The sequence below is a fragment of the Eubalaena glacialis genome, chromosome 2 (genome assembly GCF_028564815.1).
Source record: "Eubalaena glacialis isolate mEubGla1 chromosome 2, mEubGla1.1.hap2.+ XY, whole genome shotgun sequence".
Lineage (NCBI taxonomy): Eukaryota > Metazoa > Chordata > Mammalia > Artiodactyla > Balaenidae > Eubalaena > Eubalaena glacialis.
Genome location: NC_083717.1, coordinates 165,269,101 through 165,291,394, shown reverse-complemented (window position 1 = coordinate 165,291,394; position 22,294 = coordinate 165,269,101). Strand labels below are relative to the sequence as shown.

General features: G+C 42.5%; 1 protein-coding gene across 1 annotated transcript in view; it reads right to left on the bottom strand.

Moving 5' to 3' along the window:
• Positions 1-21,329, bottom strand: part of RGS6 (regulator of G protein signaling 6) — a 582,039-nt gene extending 560,710 nt beyond the window's left edge. The window contains exon 1 of the mRNA XM_061182706.1: positions 21,290-21,329. The gene's annotated coding sequence lies outside the window, so the exon portion shown is untranslated. The remainder of the gene's footprint in view (positions 1-21,289) is intronic.
• Positions 21,330-22,294: the final 965 nt, after the last annotated feature.

Sequence of the window (22,294 nt, the reverse complement as noted above, 5' to 3'; positions counted from 1 at the left end):
AAGACATGACAGCTTAGTGGCGACAAGCTGGCCTCTCTCATCAGACAGATCTGTGTCTCTATGTCTCAATCCAGGCTCCACTCACTAGCTGTGTGGTCTGAAGCAAGTTACTTCACGTCTCTGTGCCTTTGTTTCCTTATCTGTCACAAACCGCAGTCCCAGCATAGTTGAAAACCCTCTGAACTGAGAAGCCTGGATCCCCCACCTGATCTGCAACTAACTAGCTGTTGGAACCAGGTCAAGCCACAGCCCCAGTGGACATTAGCTATACATCCTTAGTATTCCAGCTCCGTCCTAGAACCTCAGAATTTCAAATTTCTAACTTTTCTTCAGAGACTCACCAGAATGTTCCATGCCACCTCTCTTCCATCATCACTGCTTATATGCTAGCTCTTCTCCTTTAATCATGACGTTGCTCATGCTGAACTTCTCAAAGAATCACCAAACTGCTAAGCTAGAGCATCCCCTCCCAGACTCAGCATCCCTCCCCATGGAGCAATTCCTGTAATACTACCACCCACCACTAGGTGCCGTGGGACTCAAAGTTTAATCTTGGAGCAAACACTGAGAATCCAATTGCACAAAGCTTCATGCTTTGTGCTGGAGGTATAAAGATAAATCAGACACAGATCGTCTCTCCTTAAAATGTTCAGAGTCCAGGAGGGGTGACACATGTCCAAAAATGCAGGACACTGTAATACGTGGGTGCTCAGTAATGACAGCACAGAGCAGGAAGAGGCGGCAACTACGATCAAAGCAGAAGGATGAACAGGAGTCTGGGGGAGGCAGAAGAGGCCCTTCCAGCCTGGGTCCCAACACAGGTATGAACATCTGAAGCCGCAGAAGTGGTAGGCACCCGGGAGGAAAAAAACATGACGATGATCTGATCTCAAGGAGATTAAGTGGAAGACAGTCAAATGTGGAGAGTGAAATAACAGGGATTTGCACCTAGCTGAATTCATATGACTTTGCTCACTTGTTTATCAGGGACTTCCGCTGCTAGAAAGCCAGTTCTGCCTGGGCAGAGTCTTTGTCGGTGGGGTTTACCCCTCTATTCCTGGCACCTAGAAGGTACTCAAACTTTTTTATTTATTTATTTATTTATTTTTGGCTGCATTGGGTCTTTGTTGCTGCGCGTGGGCTTTCTCTAGTTGCGGCGAGCAGGGGCTACTTTTTGCTGTGGTGCGCGGGCTTCTCATTGCGGTGGCTTCTCTTGTTGCAGATCACGGGCTGTAGGCGCACGGGCTTCAGTAGTTGTGGCGCACGGGCTCCGTAGCTGTGGCTCACGGGCTCAGTAGCTGTGGCTCGTGGGCTTAGCTGCACCGCAGCATGTGGGATCTTTCCGGACCAGGGCTCGAACCAGTGTCTCCTGCCTTGGCAGGCAGATTCTTAATATTTTTAATGAATGACAGAACTGATAAGATTTCACTAAGATGCAGTGTACTCCGTCTAGAACACTCATCTGGTTAACAAGCCATTAAAACTGCTCAGCAAAGAAGGCTCTTTATCAACAAAGACCTAGGGATGGAATCACACATGAAGATTTCCCCCAGGGTTTATTGACACGGACCAGCCCTGAACTCAGGAATCCACTTTTGGAATCCACGAGCAATTTAGATCAGAAGGAATATGTGGGAGGGTGGAAAGTATAGTGAGGAGGGACACTGTGAATAACAGAACAATTGAGCATCTATGACTCAAACTCTGATTAGTAAATCTTTTGAAAGTCAGGACCGCAATTCACTCCAAACTTACATTGCATTTGTAGCTTCAGTTACAACAAATGCCAGCTGTTTTCCTTTGTAATGCCAGCCCCTTAGCAAGCAAAGCCTAGGGTCCAGCAGATAATGATGCTGAGCAGGGCAGGTAGGAAGGACCTCCATGATGTGGAAAAGGGAGGGGCTTTGAAGTCAGACCAGGAATCGCATCTCAGCTCTGGCCACACCAAGGCTGCTGTGTGGCCTTTGGCAATTGATTCCTCCACCCTAAACTTCCAGCTCTTCACCTGGAAGCAGAGAACCCTCTACTTTGCAGGGTTGCTTTTGAAGAGGGAATAAAACAAAGTCACACGAATTTCCTTGGTACTGAATGAATTGTTGCAACTGACCAGCAGTCTTATTTTTGGCCAGTGTTTGGCCAAGTGAAATTGCCAGGCCACTGACATCAGAATCATTGGAGAAAGCCTTCCTCCTCCTCAGGTATTCTGAGTCAGTGCATCTGAGATGGAGCCATTAGCAGTTTCACAAGCTTCTCGGGTGATCCTGATACACAACTAAGCAGCACACCACTACAATTACACTACAACGCCACTAAAACCAGCATCACACGCAGCAAGAAGCCCTACACATCATGCTCGCCACTTCTAGCGTCCAGCCCTTGAAACCCAGTTCAGGGAAATACCTTTCAGGAGAGGCAACCAAACCCTGCTTGTAATATTAGTCTGAATATTTATGCTGCCACATAAGAATTTCTGTTGGTGCTATTTCCTCCCCTCCGTGTTATATCCAATTCACATTGTTTGCCTCAGCCCATTAAAACCCAGTGGATTTTTTTTCTGACATCAGCAATGTTAAGTACTTCAGAAAAAAAAAAAAAATTTACAAGATGTGTGCTAGCTCAGTAGTACAAGCTTGTTTATACAGCTCTAATCTGACTGAGTGGGCAGGAACCTCAAGAGGGAAGAAAGAAGAGCAATAGCTCTAAAGAACAAATAACTCTTTCTATTACTGCAGAGTCTGCCAACTTGACGTCTCCTATATACTCAAAGTTCAGACGCTCCATGACAGCTCAAGTGTCTGTTTCAAGTAATGCACCAAAGATCTGAAAACAAGGCACTAGAGCTCAGCCCCTAGGGGCCAATGCTGCTGGCAATGCCAGGCACCCAGTATTTTACTAGACTGTAATCGCTTGATCATTTTAGGACTTCAGTTAGAACTCAGAGGTTCCCAAAAGCTGATCCAAGGACCTGAACCAGACTAGGAACCTCAGAATCACTGGAGAGGGGGGCAGATTATAAAGATACATGTTCTTGGTTCCCAGGCTCCAGAAATTCTGATCCAGTAGGCCTAGGATGGTCCGTGGAGATTTATAAATGAAACGTTCCCCAGGTGATTTGGAAGAACAGTCAGGATTGGGAACTAGTGACCTAGATTCCATGGAGCCTGCCTTCTCTTCGCCTGATCCCTTCATCCCGCCCCATGCTGCCGACAGTCTGGGCAGCCATGCTGAGGTGGGGCTCCTTTAACTTCCCTTGAATTTGGCCAGAAACTCACTGTGATGGATAAAGCCAGGGTCCTGAGGTCAAAGAACTGGCTCTCAGTCCCGGCCATGCCACTTAAGAGCTGTGTGACCATGAACAGCGTATTGCTATGCTTATTTAGCCTCTCCGAGCCTTGGTTTCCTCATCCATAAAATGGAACAAATACTCATCACCTGTACCAGTGGTTCTCCGCCTTCCCTGCTCATTAGAATCACCCAGATGATGACAGAAACTCTAACAGGTGGATGTTATCACTCCCACGCTACAGATGAGAAAACTGAAGCTTGAGAACATAGGTCACTTGCCCAAAGTATCAATAAAACAGCTTGTCAGCCAAGAATCTAGAATTCAAATCCAGGACTGACTGCAATACCCACAGAGTTTCCAATAGGGCAGCTTGGTCTCCAGTGAAATCACTGATACACAGTATTGAAAACAAAATTTTGTAAATATACAAATTTCAGTATATACTTAAATATACAGTATTTAGCACCTATAGACTAATTATAGCATACTCAGTAGCAGGTATTTCTGGTACATAGTACAACTGGTACATAGTAGGTTCTCAACTAATTAATGGGTCTTTCCTTCTTCTTGCTAGTGTATCAGTGAAGCTGACATCCCCACACCAATCCTACCTGAAGACATAGGAATAAATACGATCTTCCCTAAGTTGCTTGGCTGCCTGACAGCCTAAACAAACTAATCTACCAAAGCTCCTTGTAAAGAAAATTATTTTTGCAATCCTTCTATTAAACAAAAGTCCTAAAAAAAATTCAGCTGGGAGGGAGAAGTGGAAAGTTCTTCACATAACAGGATGCGCTTGGCTGTGTGATGTGCCTCACAGTCTATTACTGCAGTCGCTGCTTGAAGTTCAGGTCCACCAGGAATCCTCTCTTACCAGGGGCTTTGAACTCCACACGGCTCTGGACACGCAAAGCCCACCAGCTCCTCACTGGCTCCTTCTGCCTTCTGAATTCTCCTTCTGTAAACAGCACGCCCACTATGTCCTTCCACCTCCTCTCTGAACTCCGACCTTCTGTGACCTTCTTGGAACCCTGGCTTCCCCCAAAGACATCCCCTCCCTGAAGCCTAGTTGTCTTCACCCCACCTATCTCAAGACCAAGAAGTAAAGCAAGCATTCTCCTGGTTCTCCACTGCTGCTTCAAATGATTTCCCTCCCGTCTTCCTACACAAACCCCTGCCCTCATGACATTCAGACCATCTGGCCATGCCACTGTCTACCCATTCTCACTGCTATTTCCTACCTCTCTCCTGTTAAGCCTTTTCATTTCCTAAAGATTCCAGCTTCGAGGTCTCAGAGGTTTTCTCCATCCCTTGGTCAACCTCAGTGACTTTAACATTAGAGCCAAAGCTGGTTTCTCCACCCTTTTCTTTCCTCATCTGAACCCTTTTCCTTCATCCCTCCTCCTCAGCTACCATCTTGCAAAGCCACATGCGGAACCTTGCCATCGCTGGTGACTGTACCACCTCAAATCCCAACACAAGTTGAGAAGGTACACTCTGTCCACTGCCCCTCTTTCCAGATCACTTATTGAACATTCTCTACAAATATTCAATCCATTTCAACCACACCTTTGGTACTATTCATTACTGTTCTTCACTCTGCCTTCACTTTCTTCTCCCCCTGGCTCCGTCATTATAATCACTCATCATCAGTCCTTTGCAAATATCCTCAACTTCCTCACCTCTCCCTTTCTGTGTCATATTTCCCGACAAAACTCCAACACCGAGGGAACCCGACTCTCTGCCATATGATATCCAAGCTCACATCCGAGCAGGTGAATGCTTTGGGGTGGGGAGGAAATCACTCACACCAGGCTGACAAGCTGCATTTTAAATTCATGAGTGCAAACTTTAAGTGAGTTAGCCATAAATAAATGAATAAATGAATAAATAACTAAGTAAATTAGTTAGTTAGTTCATCAACACTGCCCACCAAACCTAAAAGGTTTTCCTGTCAAGCTTGCTCTCTCCCCTTCTGAGTTGGCTATCTCATAAATTCTCCTTGTTCGAGCTTCACACACGGTCTCAGTTGATGGGCTCACTTCAAAATCTGTTGAAGAAATGGAAGCCAGCAGAAGGCAAGTCTCTCATCTTGAGACACCCTCACCTAAACCACCATGTTCTTGGTCTTCCTTCCACTGCAATAGGTGAAGTGTTGCTGCATTTACAGAAGGGAAGCTGCTCCACTTTTGCCCTTAATTGGAAGGTGATAGAACATTGTTCCTCATCTACACCCTCCCACCACACCAACAGGCTCCGGTATAATAACCGTGGATTACAGCTCAAAGACCTCCAGGACACTGTCTCTGAAGAGCACATAGGGAAACCTTAATTTAAGAGAGCAGGCGAAAACAAGAACACCAGGGGAATTTGAAGCTTCTCGCACTTACAACTACAACAAACATTGAGCACAGCCCAACTCCTGGCCAAATTAAATAAAACCTCACGTGAAAGGCCTGGTTACTTCAGTTCCTATTACCTGATACATTGTGTTTGGCTTTCAGCAAAAAATCATGAGCCATGCTAACAGGCAAGGAAAAAACACAATCTGAAGAGACAAGCAGTCATGAAAACCAGATGTGACACAGATGTTGAAATTATCAGACATGAAATTTAAAATAACTATGATTAAATATGTTAAAGGTTCTAATGGAAAAATAGATGGTAATGAAAGCAGAGATAGAAACTCTTTTTTAAAAAAAAAAAACTCCTTAAAAAGGAAATGCTAAAAGTCAAAAACACTGTAACAAATGAAGAATGCCTTCAATGGACTCATTGGTGGACTCTAAATGGCCACGGAAAAATTCAGTGAGCTTGAGGTCAATAGAAACTTCCCAAACTGAAAAAAAGGGAGAAAACAAATTTTAATGGAACAGAACATCCAAAGACTATGGTACATATCAAAAGGCATTAAGTGTAATTGGAGTACCAGAAGGAAAAGAAAGAGAAAGGAGAAGAAGAAATATTTGTAGGAATAATGACTGAGAATTTTCTAAAGTTAATGACATACACCAAAACACAGATCCAGAAAGATCAGAGACCACCAATCAGTATACATGAAAACAGAACAAAACAGATCACTACACCTAGACATACTGTATTCAAAGTGCAGAAAATCAAAGAGAAAATCTTGAAAGAAACCAGAAGAAAAACCTTAACTATGTAAGAACAAGGATAAGAATTACAGGGGGCTTCTCACCAGAAATCATACAAATGAGAGTACAGGCAAATACTTAAAATGTTTTTTTTTTTAACATCTTTATTGGAGTATAATTGCTTTACAATGGTGTGTTTGTTTCTAAATACTTTAAATGTTGAAAGAAAAAAAACACCAACCTGGAATTCTACATCTAATGAAATGATCCTTCGAAAGTGAAGGAAAACTAAATTTTCTCAGATCAATACTGAGTGAGTTCATCACTAACTGACTTGCCTGCAAGAAATGCTAGGAGTTCTTCAGGCAGAGGAAAATCATATAGGTCAGAAACTTAGATCTACCAAATGAAACAGCATATGTCAGGGAAGAAATAAAGGGAAATAAAAAGTAAAGGGAAATAAAATCTTTTATTTTCTTATTCTAAATTGATCTAAGAGAAAGGAATAAGACTCTTTTGAACAGTGTTCATGGGACAGAAAAAAAATATTTTTACAAAGATTAGCATATCAATGCCTGACACAGAGCTCTAAAATAGCCCTTGACAATCAGCTAGTCCAAGGGTTGGCAAAGTAGGGCCCTTGGGACAAACCTAGCCTGCTGCCTGTTTTTCTTTTAAATGTTTTTTTATTGTGGTAAAAGTCACATAATATAAAACATACCATTTTAGCCATATTTAACTGTCCAGTTCAGTGGCACTAAGTACATTGACGTTGTTGTGCAACTCTCACCATCATCCAGCTCCCGAATTTTTCACCTTCCTAAAGTGAAACTCTGTCCCCATTAAACACTAACTCCCCATTCCCCCTCCCCACCCTGACCCCCGTGCCTGTTTCTGTGTGGTCTGTTAGCTAAGAATGATTTTTACCTTTTCAGATGGTTGAAAAAAGTTAAAAGAAGAATAATATCTTATGACACATGAAAACTGTACAGAAATCGAAGTTCTGTGCCCATAAACAAAGTTCTATAAACGCCCATCTGTTTCCTTATTGCCTTGGCTGCTTTTGTACTACAAGGGCAGAGCTGAGTAGCTGCAGCAGAGACCATGCAGCCCACAGAGCTCAAAGCACTTACTCTTTGATCCTTTACACAAAAATTTTTCTGTTCCCTGAACACGCCCAATCACTTAATTTTTCAGAGGCTGAAACCAAGGCCTGGGAGATAGAGTTACACTAGCATGTCATCTTCCTGGTCAGTAACAAAGCAGCATGAAAATGCAGGTCTTCAGATCCCAAGTGCCTGTCCTCTCACATTAGAGGACTTACATAAGTATGGATTCTAAGATCACAGTGTCTAACACTACTGACTAATAGTGACTAATATTACTGACTCTGGGGACTGCAGAATTAACATTTGATTATTCTCTTATTTCACATGAAAGGTGGCATGACTGCTACAGGAGAAATAGGAGTGATAGGGAAGCTTTGCCAGTTTCTACGCACAAGAATGGGATGACTAAGAGATGAAGAGGATGGCATGTTCCCAGGGGACCAAGATGAAAAGCACTTGGATTGGCTTTTTTTTAAGAATGTCAGTTTTATTCCTTGGGATTTTGTTTTTTTCTTTCTTCTTCTTTTAATTGTAAGAACAGGTAAAAATCAGTATCTTTAAAACTGGGCACTTAAATACGGGGTCCAGCTCTTTTATGACTCTACAGTGCATACGTGTGAAGTCACAGTAGCAGGTTTTTCCCCTTCTGGAGATAGCAACACTTGACAAAAGAAAGGTCTATTCATAAAGCTCACCAGGCAGGAGCAATATAGGTCAAAGAAATAACAACTGAATAGGTTCCTGAGGGTACGATTTTACTCATATTATGTAGATAGAAGACAAAAATAGTTCAACTTAGAATGTACCATATCCAACCCCTGAGAACAACTAGAAAAGTTGGATAAAATTTTAAAAGAAGTGCTCCCAAGGCAATGAGGACACATGGAGAAAAGGGAAGTACAGAGGAGAACAGACATTCCATGAAACATTGCTTTAAGGTATCTTCTCAAATCCAACATCCACTCATGAAAATACTCTGAGCAAATTTTGAATGTAAGGGAACTTGCTTAATTTGATAAGGGGTATTTTAAAAACACATACAGTGACTCTGGAAGCTTTCCCACTGAGATTAGGAATGAGACAATGATGCCCACTATGACCACTTCTATTCACCATTATATTAGAGGTCTCAGCCAATGCAACAGGCAAGAAAAAGAAATAAAAGGCACAATGACTGCAAAGGAAAAAGTAAAAACTTTTTTTTGCAGGTAACTTCCTTGTGTACATGGAAAAGCCATAATAATCTACCTATCAGACCTGTTAGGATTAACAGGTGAATTTAGCAAAGTCACTGGATGCAAGGTCAATATATAAAAACCAACTGCATTTCTAAACCGCAACAAACAATCAGAAAATGATGTTTCTAAAAGATACCATTTATAACAGCATCAAATACCTTCAAAAACTGGGAATACATCTAAAGAAAAATGTGTGATGCATTTACAACATAGAGAGATACAAAACACTAACAGAAATGAAAGCTGCAAATAAATGAAGGGATTACCATATTAATACATTGAAACAGTCAATATTCTAAAGACATTAATTTACTCCCAATTTGGGTTAGGGATTTAATGCAATCAAAATCCCATCAAAAGATGATTTTAAAATTTATATAGTAATGCAAATGGCTAAGAATAACCAAACTAGTCTTAAAATAACAACAAAGCTGGAGGAGACATACTACTGGATATCAAGATTTATTATTAAGCTATTTTAGTTAAGACAGTGTGATATCATATAAGAATAGACAAATAGAACAATGGAAGGGGCTAGAAAGCAGAGAGAGATCCACAATGCACGTATAAATGATCACATGATTTATAACAAAGATGGCATTTCAGAGCAGTGGAAAAGAAGAGACTTTTCAATATGTAGTGCTGGGCTAACTGGATATACTTATGGAAAGCAAAGTAGATCTTTTTCTTATGCCATAGATTTTCTGCCTAAAGATAAAAGGGAAAACAACAGGGCTTCTATAAATTAAAGTGGGAAAATAGCTTCATGACCCTTAGGGTAGGCAAAACTTTCTTAAGCAGGCACAGAAAACAATAACCATAAAGGAAGAAATTGATAAATTGGATTATTAAAAGTAAGATCTCCTATTCATCAAAAGAGAGTCAAGTGGAAAGCCACAAAATAGGAAAAGACACTTCAAATATAAATAACTGGTAAAAATATTTGTATTCAGAATTTGTTTTAAAAAAAACCTCTAAATCAATAAGATAGCTAATCCAACAGAAAAATAGGCAATAAACTTGAAGAGGGACCAGAAAAGATTAAGTAAAAGCGACAAAAAATTACTAACAAGGCACAATAATCATTAGTCACCAGAGCAAACTGAAACCACAATGAGACACCACCACCCACCCACCATAATGGCTAAAATTCAAATGTTTGACAATCCCAAGTGTTGACAAGTATGTGGAGAAACTGAAACACTCATAAACTGATGATAGGAGTATAAACTGGTACAACCACTTAGGAAATCTCTTTGTAAGGCCCTCCTAAAGTTGAACATTATGTCCCCATGTCCCAGAAATCCAGTCTTAGGTGCATACCAAACAGAAACGCATTCATACGTGCACCAAAAAACACACTAAAAATAATTATAGCCGTATTATTCACAGTAGCCCTAAACTGGAAATGTCCCAAATGCCCATCAACAGTAGATGAATAAACCATTTGTGAAATGTTACAGAGTGGGCTGCTATACAGCAGTAAAAATAAACTATGGCTACATACCACATCATGAATAAATCTCTCAAACAGTACTGTGCATAGGAAGCCACAAAAAAGAAAGTATATACATATATGTGTAATTCCATATATATTTCACATATTTCAAAAATGAGAGTGCTATGGTGTTAGAAATCCGGTTAGTGGTCGCCGCTGGGGAAAATGGGTATGTAATACCACTGGGAGGCTGCCTGCGGTAGTTTCTGGGGGAATGGTAATAAATATGCTCTCACTTAACCTAGGAGTGACAATATGGATGTATTTACTCTTTGAAAATTCATTGAGCAATGATTTGTGTACTTTTCTGGAAAGAGTGCAAATATTCTGGGAAAAGGATAGAGGACAGAGCATCTCTGATTCTCATGGTGGCACTTGAGCCATCTCAGGTACAGCCATGAAAAAGTGATGTAACTGCAGAGATACAGTTGCAGGGATGGTGGAGGAGCCAGAGGTTGTATCTGTCACCACTATATACATACACACTTACCCCAATGTTTGTGTGTAGGCGTAGACCAGGAGCAAAAATCATTGAACGAGAGAGCTGGTATAGAAGTGAAACAAGATTAGAAACACACAACTGAAAGAATGCTTCACATTATCCAAAAGCTTTATTTTGGATATTGAAAGTCTTCCAACTCTTATAAAATATCTCAGAACTTCCAAAGAGTAGTTGAAATACTCTGCACTTGTTCTTAATAACTTTCTACTCCCCAGCAAATAAAATCCAGTCTTCCAGCCAGTTTAGAAGATTGAGGCAGTTACTGTATATTTTTGCCCAGTGTATGTGTATGTGTATGTGTGTGTGTGTGTGTGTGTGTATGTATACATATATATGTGTATATAAATATACACATATATATGTGTGTATATATATGTATATATATTTGCTGTTAAATTTACTTCTTCTGATACAGAAAGATGGGCTTGTAAACTGTCCTCAGCAGAGTATGCCATATCACTGGGCACACTGATTGGACCAAGATAGACATGTGACTCTAACCAGGACCAATCAGGGTCCTTCCTTGAGACTGAGATAAGAATACTGGAAGAGAGAAGGCCCCTTCCCTGTGAAGGATTAGGCTGAAAGGATATGAGGGGAGGGAGATTAACGACCATCTTCTTTTTTTCTAGTGTCACAGAAGAAGGATATCAAGACGATGAGGTGTCAGTAAGAAGTGCTGATGATATCATTCAAGTCCCTGGATCCAGCCATGCCTGAATTCCCAGATATATTAGTCAGATAAATTCCTTTTTGCTTGAGTTGGTTTGAATTTTGTTTTAGTGCAGTTGTTTTGTTTTTTGTCTACATCCAAGGGAGCTCTGAATCACCATTAACATCATCACCTTTATCATATATATGTGGCATTTAATTCCTTCAATAGACTGGCCCCAATTTGCATTTCTAGTCTTATCAATCACTATTCATCTTCATATAATCAACAATATGACCAATCTCAACCACAGGAAACATTCCACAACAAAGAATTACCAATAAGTAAAGTTCAACTTAAAACAACCTACTTCCAAATACACTTTTGATAGCCAACTGGTCATTCCTGTTAAGGATAATTAGAAAATATAAGAAACTGGGGATTAGAAATGGATTTTTTTTAAGTGGGGGAGTATGGCAGATGGCAGGCTGAAGAAGTGGTTTTTGCAGAGAAGCTTTTGAAAGCTAAAGGAAGCCAAAGAAACGAAAACCTAGAATTGACAGCATATGCTTTGGCATGAAGTGAAATACCCTATGCATTGGGGTGAGACATCTGAGAACTTCCTAATCGGTCATGCCAAGCAAGTTAAATAAAGTTTATCCCAAGATGTATCCACTTTAACCTTAAGCCATAGGAAGATCTGGGAGTCAGTGGTCAACCTCTCAGTCTGAAAGTCTAAAAGAAATTGAACATTTGGACAGAGATCCTGACATAGTGGGGGAAAATGCCCATTCGCATGGGAATTGTTCATTGACTGTAATAAAGCAAAACCAGTTACAAGCATTTCACTGCAGGGGAGCAATCTCCTGAATAATAGTAAGAAGTAACTAGAAATTCATTGTGACATACCCTCTATTATCAACATAAGGTGAGGAAAATGTCACTCAATCTACTTTGTTTTCTCATTTTACTTTCAGTAAACATAAATTTAGATTTCCCCATCCCTGTTTCCCCTTAAGTTCTAAGTTCTTCAACATGGACTTCTCTGCCTGAAAGGTCTTTGAGGACCTGACACTCAGTAGAGAGGTATTAAAAATCCTTTGCACACTTTGTCACTTCTATCCTTTTACTTACACTGAAATGCCTCAAGCACACTTTGACCACCTGTGTCCCCTGCCCCATCTCTGCAGACCCCCAACTCTGCAGGTCCTCCAACATCCAATTCATCCATTCAACCTCTTCAGTGAAATCTCCCAGTGGGAAGTAATCCCTCCCCCATTCCATGTATACATGCCTGTGTTACCACATTCTGTTTCTCCATCTTTTTCCCCTCAACAGAATTTTAAACCTCTTGAAAACAGAAGCCATATCTGATTAATCATCATCTAGAAAAGGGCCTTCAGTAGTGGGACCACTGTCATCACGAACAAGCAGGACCAGGAGCAGAGAAGAACAGCAGAGACCTTAGACTAACTGTCACCTGGGGTAGGAACACCCCCTCCCCTTCCCCCATCCTCCCCCACCCCCAAACTAAGAGTGACTAAACCTCAGATTTCCAGGAATACTCTCTCTTACAGGAATGCCCGCGAAGCAATCACAATTTCTCAGCCCTATGCTGCACCTGGGGAGAGCACAGATCAATAGCATTAAGCTGCTTTGTCTAATGTCACAAACCCCTGGCTACAGGCAGGAACCAGCAACCAAGTCCCTAAACTACCTGCCATTCTGAAAGTTAAAAGTGCCTTCCCCTTAAGAAAAACCTCAAATATAATCAATAAATGTATTCTTTGTGAATGCATCCTTTCTATTCTGACCAGCTGCTGAATCAGTCTTTGTTTTAGGATGTATGGTCAGCAAAATAATATAACGGCAGCTTCCTGCTTGGTTTGGAATCTGAACACTGTAGCACTTACATAGTGGCTCCAGGGAAAAATACACAGTATACTGTTTTTAAAGTTATTGTCTTTCTTCTACAGAGGTCACAAGAAGAAAAAAACACAGCCAGCTCAAACAAGCATTTTGTTTGGATTGGGCATTGTAGATCCCTATAATATTTTTCTAATTGGAATTAGTTGCTAATGACTAAAATGGATTAAAAATGGATGACAACAGCTTTCTGAGCAGCACATACCCTTTGCTTTAACACAGTCCTTACCTGCCCCTAATGCTTCCCAACCCTGAGGTCCAGCACCAGATGCCATTCATCGTCACACGTGGGTGGCTGTTTGGCTTTTAGAAAAAAGGAAAGTGTTATTTGGTACCCGTGTCTCTTTCAAAAATGGGGCAGAGGGCCCCACGTTTCAAGAAACTGGGGATAAATATATTTCTTTCTGGGAGTAAAAACTTTCTACATGTTTTACACACAAACAAAGCATGGTTTTGATGAAAAAATACAACTTAAGTTACCACTGTGAAAGAAACCTCACTCCAATAAAGATGTTAAAAAAAAAAGAAACCTCACTTGTTTCACTCATCTGCTTTACCTAACTGGCTCTGTGTTTGAGTCTGCAACCCATTTTCTAAGGCTTTTCCCTTCCTTCATTCATTCCACAAACAGCTCTCAAGCAATTACTATGAATCAGAAACTGACAGATGTTGAAGCTACAAGAGGGAATAAAATAGAGTCCCTGCTCTCAGGGAGTGTACATGTTAGCGGACAGAGACAGACAAAATACAAATAAAAACATATAGTGCAATGTCATGGTGATAAAGCTCTGAAGAAAACTGGAGCAGATAAGGCAATTCAGAGCACTGTGTTGAGGCAGGAGTTAATTATTTTAGCTACGCTGGTCTGGGATGACTCTGATGATGAAGCTTTTACATTAGTTTTTACTCTGAAAGCAAACAATAATTGGTTTAATTATTATTATTATTAACACCTCTTATCTGAAAAGATTGCTGTTATCCCCTCTCTTCACCTATGAAATTTCTGCCTATTTCCCAAAGCCTCTCTTCCAGGTCTGATTATACAGTGTTCTCTCTCTGAACTGGACTGTACTTACTGTCTTCATCATCTATTTGCTACCCAATCTGACTTATAAAATTCCGTGCATTATTTTCCTAAACTGTCACTTAACATCCTTTATTGTTTATTTTCTGTTTATTTCTATTTCTCTCCAAAACAACTGAAATGATCTCAAGGGAAGGGTTTCTGTTCGTCCCTGGCCTTGTGATATATCAGAGAGACTTGGGATCTTAGGGTTGGATAAGATCTGGATTTAAATCTTGGTTTTAATAACTCAATAACTACCTGACCTAGGGCAAGTGGCTGAACCTCTTCTTCAGCTTCAGTTTCTTCATCTGTAAAATGGGAGTGATACCACCTAATTCTTGTTAAAGTCTTTGATCTACAAAAGGCTTTACATGTGCTAATTCTTATAAGATCAGTCCACTGCTGTATGACAGATCCATAGCTCTGTAGGCTGGGCAACTTTTGGCTTAGGAAACCAATTTCTCTCAAGCATTTACTATGTGTGTTGCCTCATGGTGGGGGCAGGATAAAATTATGGTTTAAAAAAAAAAAAAAGCAGACCACAGCCTAGTGGGAGAGACAAACACTGATGTATAATTACAAACTAGGATGAGGACCTCACTATATCATGGAGCTCAGGTGGATCTAGCCAGGCAAAATCAAGCAAACAATAAGAATGGGGGTTATAACCATTTGCACCTTGCATATTCACCTGTTACTGCCCATGCGTCTGCACCCAGACCAGTCCATGCACCCACATCTGGTCCAGTCCGCACATCTGCACCAGTATTTGTCCATCCTTCCTTCCATTTTCACCCACCCATAGCTGTCACTCTGCAAGTCAGTAACTCAGCAAATATTTACCAAACCCCTACCATGTGCCAAGCACTGTAAGAGATACCAAGGAAATAGAGGAAAATAGCACAGGGCCTTGTCCGGGTGTGGGTCACAGTCTGGTACAAGAGATATCAATGTAGCCGCAGCCCCTATTTTTCACTTCTCTTCCTGCTAGTGACAAATGGCCTTTAGGCTCATGGAAATAGATGTCTGGCTGCCACAAAAGAAGATCATCCTCACTCCACCCTTTCCACTTCCAGTGTTTGGGCCACTTGCTTTCTCACATCCAGTGTCAGAACTATGGAGTAAGATTCTCCAAGGAACTTAGGAGTTTCTCAGATGCTAGGCTGATAGAGCAAGTCCTCAGGAATAGAAAAAAGTTGGAAACCATTGCCCTGAAATACTTAATATTTCCCAACAGACTCACGCTGGAGGAGGTCACAGAGAGGACGTGGCTTCCAGTTGACCTGCAAGTTGAATCCCGGCACTCAGGAGGCTCCTCACCCCTCCCCCGCACTTGGAATGTACATTCTTCCCACCATCCCCCTGGGGAGCATGTGCAAGGATGCAGCCTTGAGAGAGAGAGTAAGGTGTTGTTGAGACCATCTGGACTGAGGACTTGACTGAGCCCAGTTAAAGCCTCAAAGTAGAAACACAGGCCTGAAAAACATAAATTTTTAAGGTTCTGGCAGGTGGGTACAGAGATCTACCCCTCTGGCCCTGCCGAAGACAAGCCTCTTATGTAAGTTTCCTTGCTTATTACATCTTTCACCTACCAATCTGGAGGTCTTCCTCTTTCTTCCTTCTCCTTGCCTTCCATGTGTGGGGACCGGTTTCAGATTTCATCCAGGGAACAACCAGGGTTGTAACTCATTATCAAAATTCTTAGAAAACAGGAAGTATGGTGTAACAGGGCCCATCTTCTCCAGCTACGGGGCCTCCTCTGCCCTTCTCCTCACAGCCACACATACTCAAGGGGTATATTTTTTATTTTTATTTTACAGACGAGGACATTGAGGTTCAGAAACACAATGAACAGGGTTTAAAATGCCTGTCGTGCTACTTGAAGAGCTATGGATGGTAGTTCTGTGGGAGCTCGGGGCTGGCCTGGATTGAATGCAATACAGGCACCTGGGGACCTCCGAGGGCTGCCACCACCCATCCACGTTCATACAGGATACTGTCATCTCAGGAGACTCTGATGAACGTGTGCTTTCCCCTGTGCAAGAAAATAGCCTCTAGGGTAGGGCAGACAGCAGTAGACAAGGGAGCTCTACCATGCCAAAACTTGAAGGTGGCTTTTTCCTCTGATGGTTTTACCAAAGTATTTCGAAAAGCCCAGACAGCTGTCTCCACCACAACTCATTTGAATAGCCTCACTCACAGGAGCATCTACTCTGTTCATATTCAAATATTTACACATTTTTCAGTTTCCATCTGTAAAAATGGGTGTCCTCTGCACCCTATGTTTCTAACACCAAAGTGGAAGGAAGGGATTCATTTTCTAGCCACAAAGTAGCCACACAAGGAAGACCAACAAGTTCTGACCCTGGTGTTTCAGCCAGCTGGAACCTCCTAGCTAGCAAATGTACTCACTCAGTGCCCTCTTCTCTTGTTTCCTGGGTCATAAGATGCAATCCTCCCTCGGAGACTGGTCAGAATGCTCTAAGGAGCACTATTCTGCCTTTTTGGGGGGATGGGGGCGGAGTCTGGGCCACTGCTTGCTTTATGGGCTGCCTTGGTAGTTGGGATAATTAATAGTGAATTTCCTCCCCCTTACTGGAATGTGCATGTGGTAGAAAAAGAATTGCCTCTTACAGGTCTCAGGGAGGCAGCTGTGACGCATTGGAGAAGCTTCCTTGTTTGTGACATCTCAAGCAGATACTCTGAGTTGTTACTTAATGTAACTCACTAGGTTTAATGTGCACTTTAACTGCCTACTTGTGAGCAGTTTTGCTGTCCCTACAGTTGGAAGAACTGGGTTTCATGACTGATTATTATTCTTATTACAGATTTAATGGTTCCAAATTATGGATGATGATCTCTTTTATCCTGACCACTTCGGAAAGTTTTTTTCCCCATGGAGAAAACTGATAGCGGTTTGACCAATGTTTACTGGGCACTTACTGGCAGGTACATTGCTAGGCATGGGGCGGAGGGATGCAAAGAAAAGTGCAACAGTGTTTCTGCCCCCAAGGAACTTACCATCTAGTTCTCAGGGTGGTCTCCAGACCAGCAGAATCAGCGGGACCATCATGCTAGAAATATAAATGCTCAGGCCCCGCTCCAGACCAACTGAGTCCAAAACTCTGGGGGTAACCCCCAGCCATCTGTGTTTGAAAAAACCTGCTTCAAACAAAGATCATCCTCATCAAAGGTCAAAACGACAAGTATGTGGTTAGCTTATTGAGCTAAATCTAAAAGTGTCATTTGTCCTTTGAGGAAACAGGCCCAGAGCCCAAAAGCCACTTGAGGAGTTGGTAGGGAAATTGAAACCAGAACTCAGCTCTCCCACCACCACCCCCCGCCCTGCATGGCCAAGGTTCTTTGTTTCTTTTCTGATGCTTTAAATCCTAAATCTTATGGGGAGCCAAGTTTGGCCAATCCAAAGTGCAAACACTGGTTTTCAAAGACAACAGAGAAACTAGTCTCTTTGAAAATAAAGACCACTAACAAAAATTAAAACCTGATCTATCAAAGCCATCCAGCAAACTAGCAGTAATTTCCCAAACCTTTAACACACATCCAAGTTTCATTTACAATTTGAAAATTGCGGGGGGAGGGGGGGGCGGGCGGGATAGGGAGAAAGGTAAAAATACAAGGAATAATGTGATCGGAATATAGTCTAGAAAAATATATAGTATGCAGAAATGTCAACAGTGGCTCACCTTCTATGGGAGAATTACAAACGATCTTCCATTTTTTCCTTTGTATTTTCCTGAATTTTTCCCAATGGTTATTTATTACTTTGGTATCAAGAAAAAAGTAAAACCACTTTTTTGAAATGTTACATCCATATCATGCAACATAAAGGTTTATTTTGTAATTCTATTTCTTTCCATACAGCAGAATAGTGTGTGTGTAGTAATTATTTATATCATGCCGTATGTTACAATGAAGATGAAATTCGGTAAATACATTCCAACCAGCTGGCACTGAAAATGAAGAGGTTAAATGCTTTCCTAGGTTCAAAGCACTATGAATTAAGACGAGCTAACTGTGAAGCTAAAGGAAAAATTAATCCCAGTATTGAGATCTCTGAGAGCATCTCTTTTGAAAAACATTGATGTGACACATAGCTCGTTACTCATATCTCCCTGATGTTTAACCCCTGGCACAAAACAGAAGGTTTGGCAATTCCTGGCAAAGTCTTAGGAGTTCAGGGGATAAAGTGCATGGGAGAATATCAGAGAAATAAGAAAGAGAATGATCCTATTTTTATATAAAAGTCTGTTCCTGCGGACAGTAAGACATCCAAAATTACTGACAAATTTCATTGTCCGAAATATCCTTTAAAATTTTTTTCTTTCTCAAGAAATGTTTGCTCATTTAAAAAAATATCTATATTGGCCATCTCATTCCACAAATCATAAATAAATAAATAAATAAGCACTGTCTCATTTAAAGAGATCTTTCTGCCACAAAAGCATTGTTGCAATGCTTCACTTGATAAGATAAATTTGTCGCTGGAAGAAAACCTAGCATTGTTTTACTGAAACTCTCAGCAATATAAATTCAGTGCGTGTTAATTAAAGTTTCTTAAAGGAGACAGAGAAGTAAAGTTAAGAACAAATGTAATTACTATGGAAAAGAAAACGCCAGTGGCTACCTGCTTCAGAAAAATACCTCACAGAAGCTGACATTTCTAGAATTTCCAGACACTTTCAGAAAAGGACAAATTATTTGGGGTAAAAAAATATATATAGTAATACACCAACATTTATAGTACATAAGCTCACCAGATCTACACAACAGTTTAGCTTAGTAATATCAGAGAACGCAGAAAGAATTTACGAATTTACCATCTTGGTTTTCGCTGTTCAGCATGTGAGGTTTGCTTACAAAGGTAAATCTCTGAAGAGTCTCCAATTTCACTCAGTCCTCTACTTGCTTTCTCTCACAGGGCAGTCCCACCCATTACAAAAATAACAAATTAATAAAAAAGAAGAAGAAAGAATATAATGACTATACCACTCACACAAAGTTTCTCACCAACCCCCCAGTGCCCACTCCATATAATTACCTATCTACCTGTGAAAATTGATCCATAAAAGCCTTACCTATTAAGCCAAATCTGACAGTTTCCTTTCAGTTTAACACTTTTTGACAACACACACAAACCTGTGGCTCAGACTCTAACTCCATCCGGACACTTATAAGCCCATTTCTTATTCTTCCATCTCTCACCCCCCTCTGCTAAGAAAAAGGGTCCAACCCTTTTGGGACCCTAGGAAAGTAGGTCCCAGTTTACCTACTGCTTATTTTTGCAGTTTTACTTTGGGACCGCTAAAAGGTATTGATCAGAAACTACCTGCAGATCCAGCTGCTAAGCATTGATAAATACTGAGGGAACAATTCCAAGCCAAGAACAAGACCCAAAATATCTTAAGTTTGTAGCGTGGAAATGCCACTCGTCTCAACAAGAGAGAAAGAAACAACGTTCTTACTCTATCAAAATTAAAAATAATAATAATAAGATTCAGCAGCTTCCATTCTGAACAAAATTAAATTTTCTGGGTCACTTTCCTTTCCTGTCTCACTGGGCCACTTCTTACGCAGCCTGACAGTGACGGTAAACACGGTCCTTCACACAACCCTTTCAGCTGTCATCCTCACGGAGCAAATACCCACCCGTCCCTTTCCTGCCGCAGTCCCCAAACAGCAGACCTCACCACCCACCCCTGCCCTCCACACCTCGCCTCTCGCTTGCTTTTCTTCCAAACCACAAACGGGCGAGCTTATTCAGAGAAAAAGTTAATGAACGTCTGCTTTTGAGGTAAAGCTGCCCTACCTGTGATCACGGAATCAGAAGATTGGAAGTACCTAAAAGCACGTACCCTCTGCCAGCTCGCCCCGGCCGGTGAGCGCCTCACACCCAGAAACCCAGGAACATGATTTATATGCAGACCTGCACCCGTCCCACACAACTCCACACGCCAGCTTGCCTAACCACTTATGTAAGCTCGTGCCTCTACAGTCCCAAACTGCACACACACACACACACACACACACACACACCGACACCTGTCACGTATCTGCAGTGGACAAGCATCTACACCCAGGAAATGAAATGAAATCAACACACATGAACTGGAAGGGTTAAGGGCATACCGTTTTAAAACATCTTTTCCCCCATTTGTTTCTTGCCCATTTCTGTAACAACTACAATTACCTTAGCAACCAAAGAATTGCCTTGACTCCCCCTCCGGTTTCTGAATTTCTCCTAACGCCAAGCTTGCGCCAGGTTCATGGTAAAGCTAGAGGAGCCCAGGGATCAAGGGGCCGGCAGCTTCTTGGGGGCGGAGGGGACGCCTGGGTCAGCCTCCGCGCGGCTCTCCAACGTCTCGCCTGGTCTTCCCGAGTTTCCGCGGTGGCGAGCGCGGGGTCTCAGCGAGCGGACAGCGAAGCCCGAGGCCGGCGCGGAGGCGCGGTGGGTCGCATGGTGTCAAGGGCGCAGGTCGCTCGGGTGTCTCCAGCGCGCTGGGGGCTGGCCCCGCTCTCCGCGCTCCTGGGCGCTCCCCGCTCGCCCGCCTCTGTCGCCCCAGGCCGGCGGGGTCCGCAGAGCTCGGTCCGCCCCCTCGGCGCCCGCCCGCCTGCTCCCCCAGCTTCGGGAACCCGGCGCCCGGGCGGAGCTCTCGCCGCCGAGCAGGGCCGAGCGCAGGAGCTGCCCCAAGTCGCGAAGGCGCTCAGCTCCGCCGCTCGGGAGCTGCCGCAGCGGCGCCCGCTGTCGGGTGTCGAGCGAAGCTGCAGCCCGCGCCGCGCGCACCTGGGCTCCGGCACCTGGGCCCCGACAGGCGCAGGGCGGGGCGGGGCGGGGCGCGGCGGCCCGGGCGGGGCCGAGGCACCTGAGCGCGTCCTAAGGGCGCCGCTGCCCGGCTCACCTGTTCCCAGCGTCGCGGAAGGTGCAGATGGAGATTTGCCCGAGGAAGGGGGAAAAAAACTAGAAATTCCTGACACTTGAGCTCCGACGAGAAAACTGGCAGAGCGGCTCAGCGGGGCGGAGGCTCCTTCCGTCAATTCCGAGAGCTGGCTGCGACTGGAAACTTTGGTGGCGTCAGGGTTGTCTTGGGGATTCCTGGTCCGGAGTGGTTTGCCCGGTGGTTCTTGAATCCCTCGCTGACGTGTAGCTGGCGCCCTCTAAATTAAAACGGGCCACCGCGATCCTCAGGGATAGTGTTACTCACCTCGTCATTGTTATTGTTTCAACATTTACACCACATGCTGTATTTGGAGTGTTTTATGAGCCTTCTTATCGAGTACACACCACAAAAGAACTTTCAAGAAAATTTAACTCTGCAAATAATCTTGGAGAAGAAGAAAAAAAGTAGGAGACAGAAAATGAGAAAGGGTAACTTCAATTGACGGCCTTCTTTAATGTGGGAGCTTTGAAATTTGATGCTTAGTTAAGGATTCAGGAAGCTGCAGGTGGAAATAGAACAAGATTGTTGGTGCTGGACGGTAACCATGGGATTGATGTGCAATACCGATGTTATCAACATCAAGGGTAAATTCAAGATTTATTCTTATATTGTATTGTGTCACCAGGAAAAAAAAAAAAAAAACCTTAAAAATAAATATCTAGGTTCCATTAAGGATGGATAACCTGGACTCCCTTCATCCATGTGGGTCCAGAGGTGGAAATCTAAGGTCTCCTTCCCAACATACATCTCCTTTCCCACCATTCTACATTGATTAATGGATGTATTCATTCTTTGATCCAATAAACAGTAATTAGCACATACCTTGTGTTAGACCCTCTGCTAAGCACTAGAAACGGATGACAGAACAGTCTCTGCCATCCAGGCCCCCGGCCTAACAGTGCACAAGTTATGTGTATTACCATGGGCTAAGTCCTTGAGAACTAGAGAAAAACATGCAACCAAAAG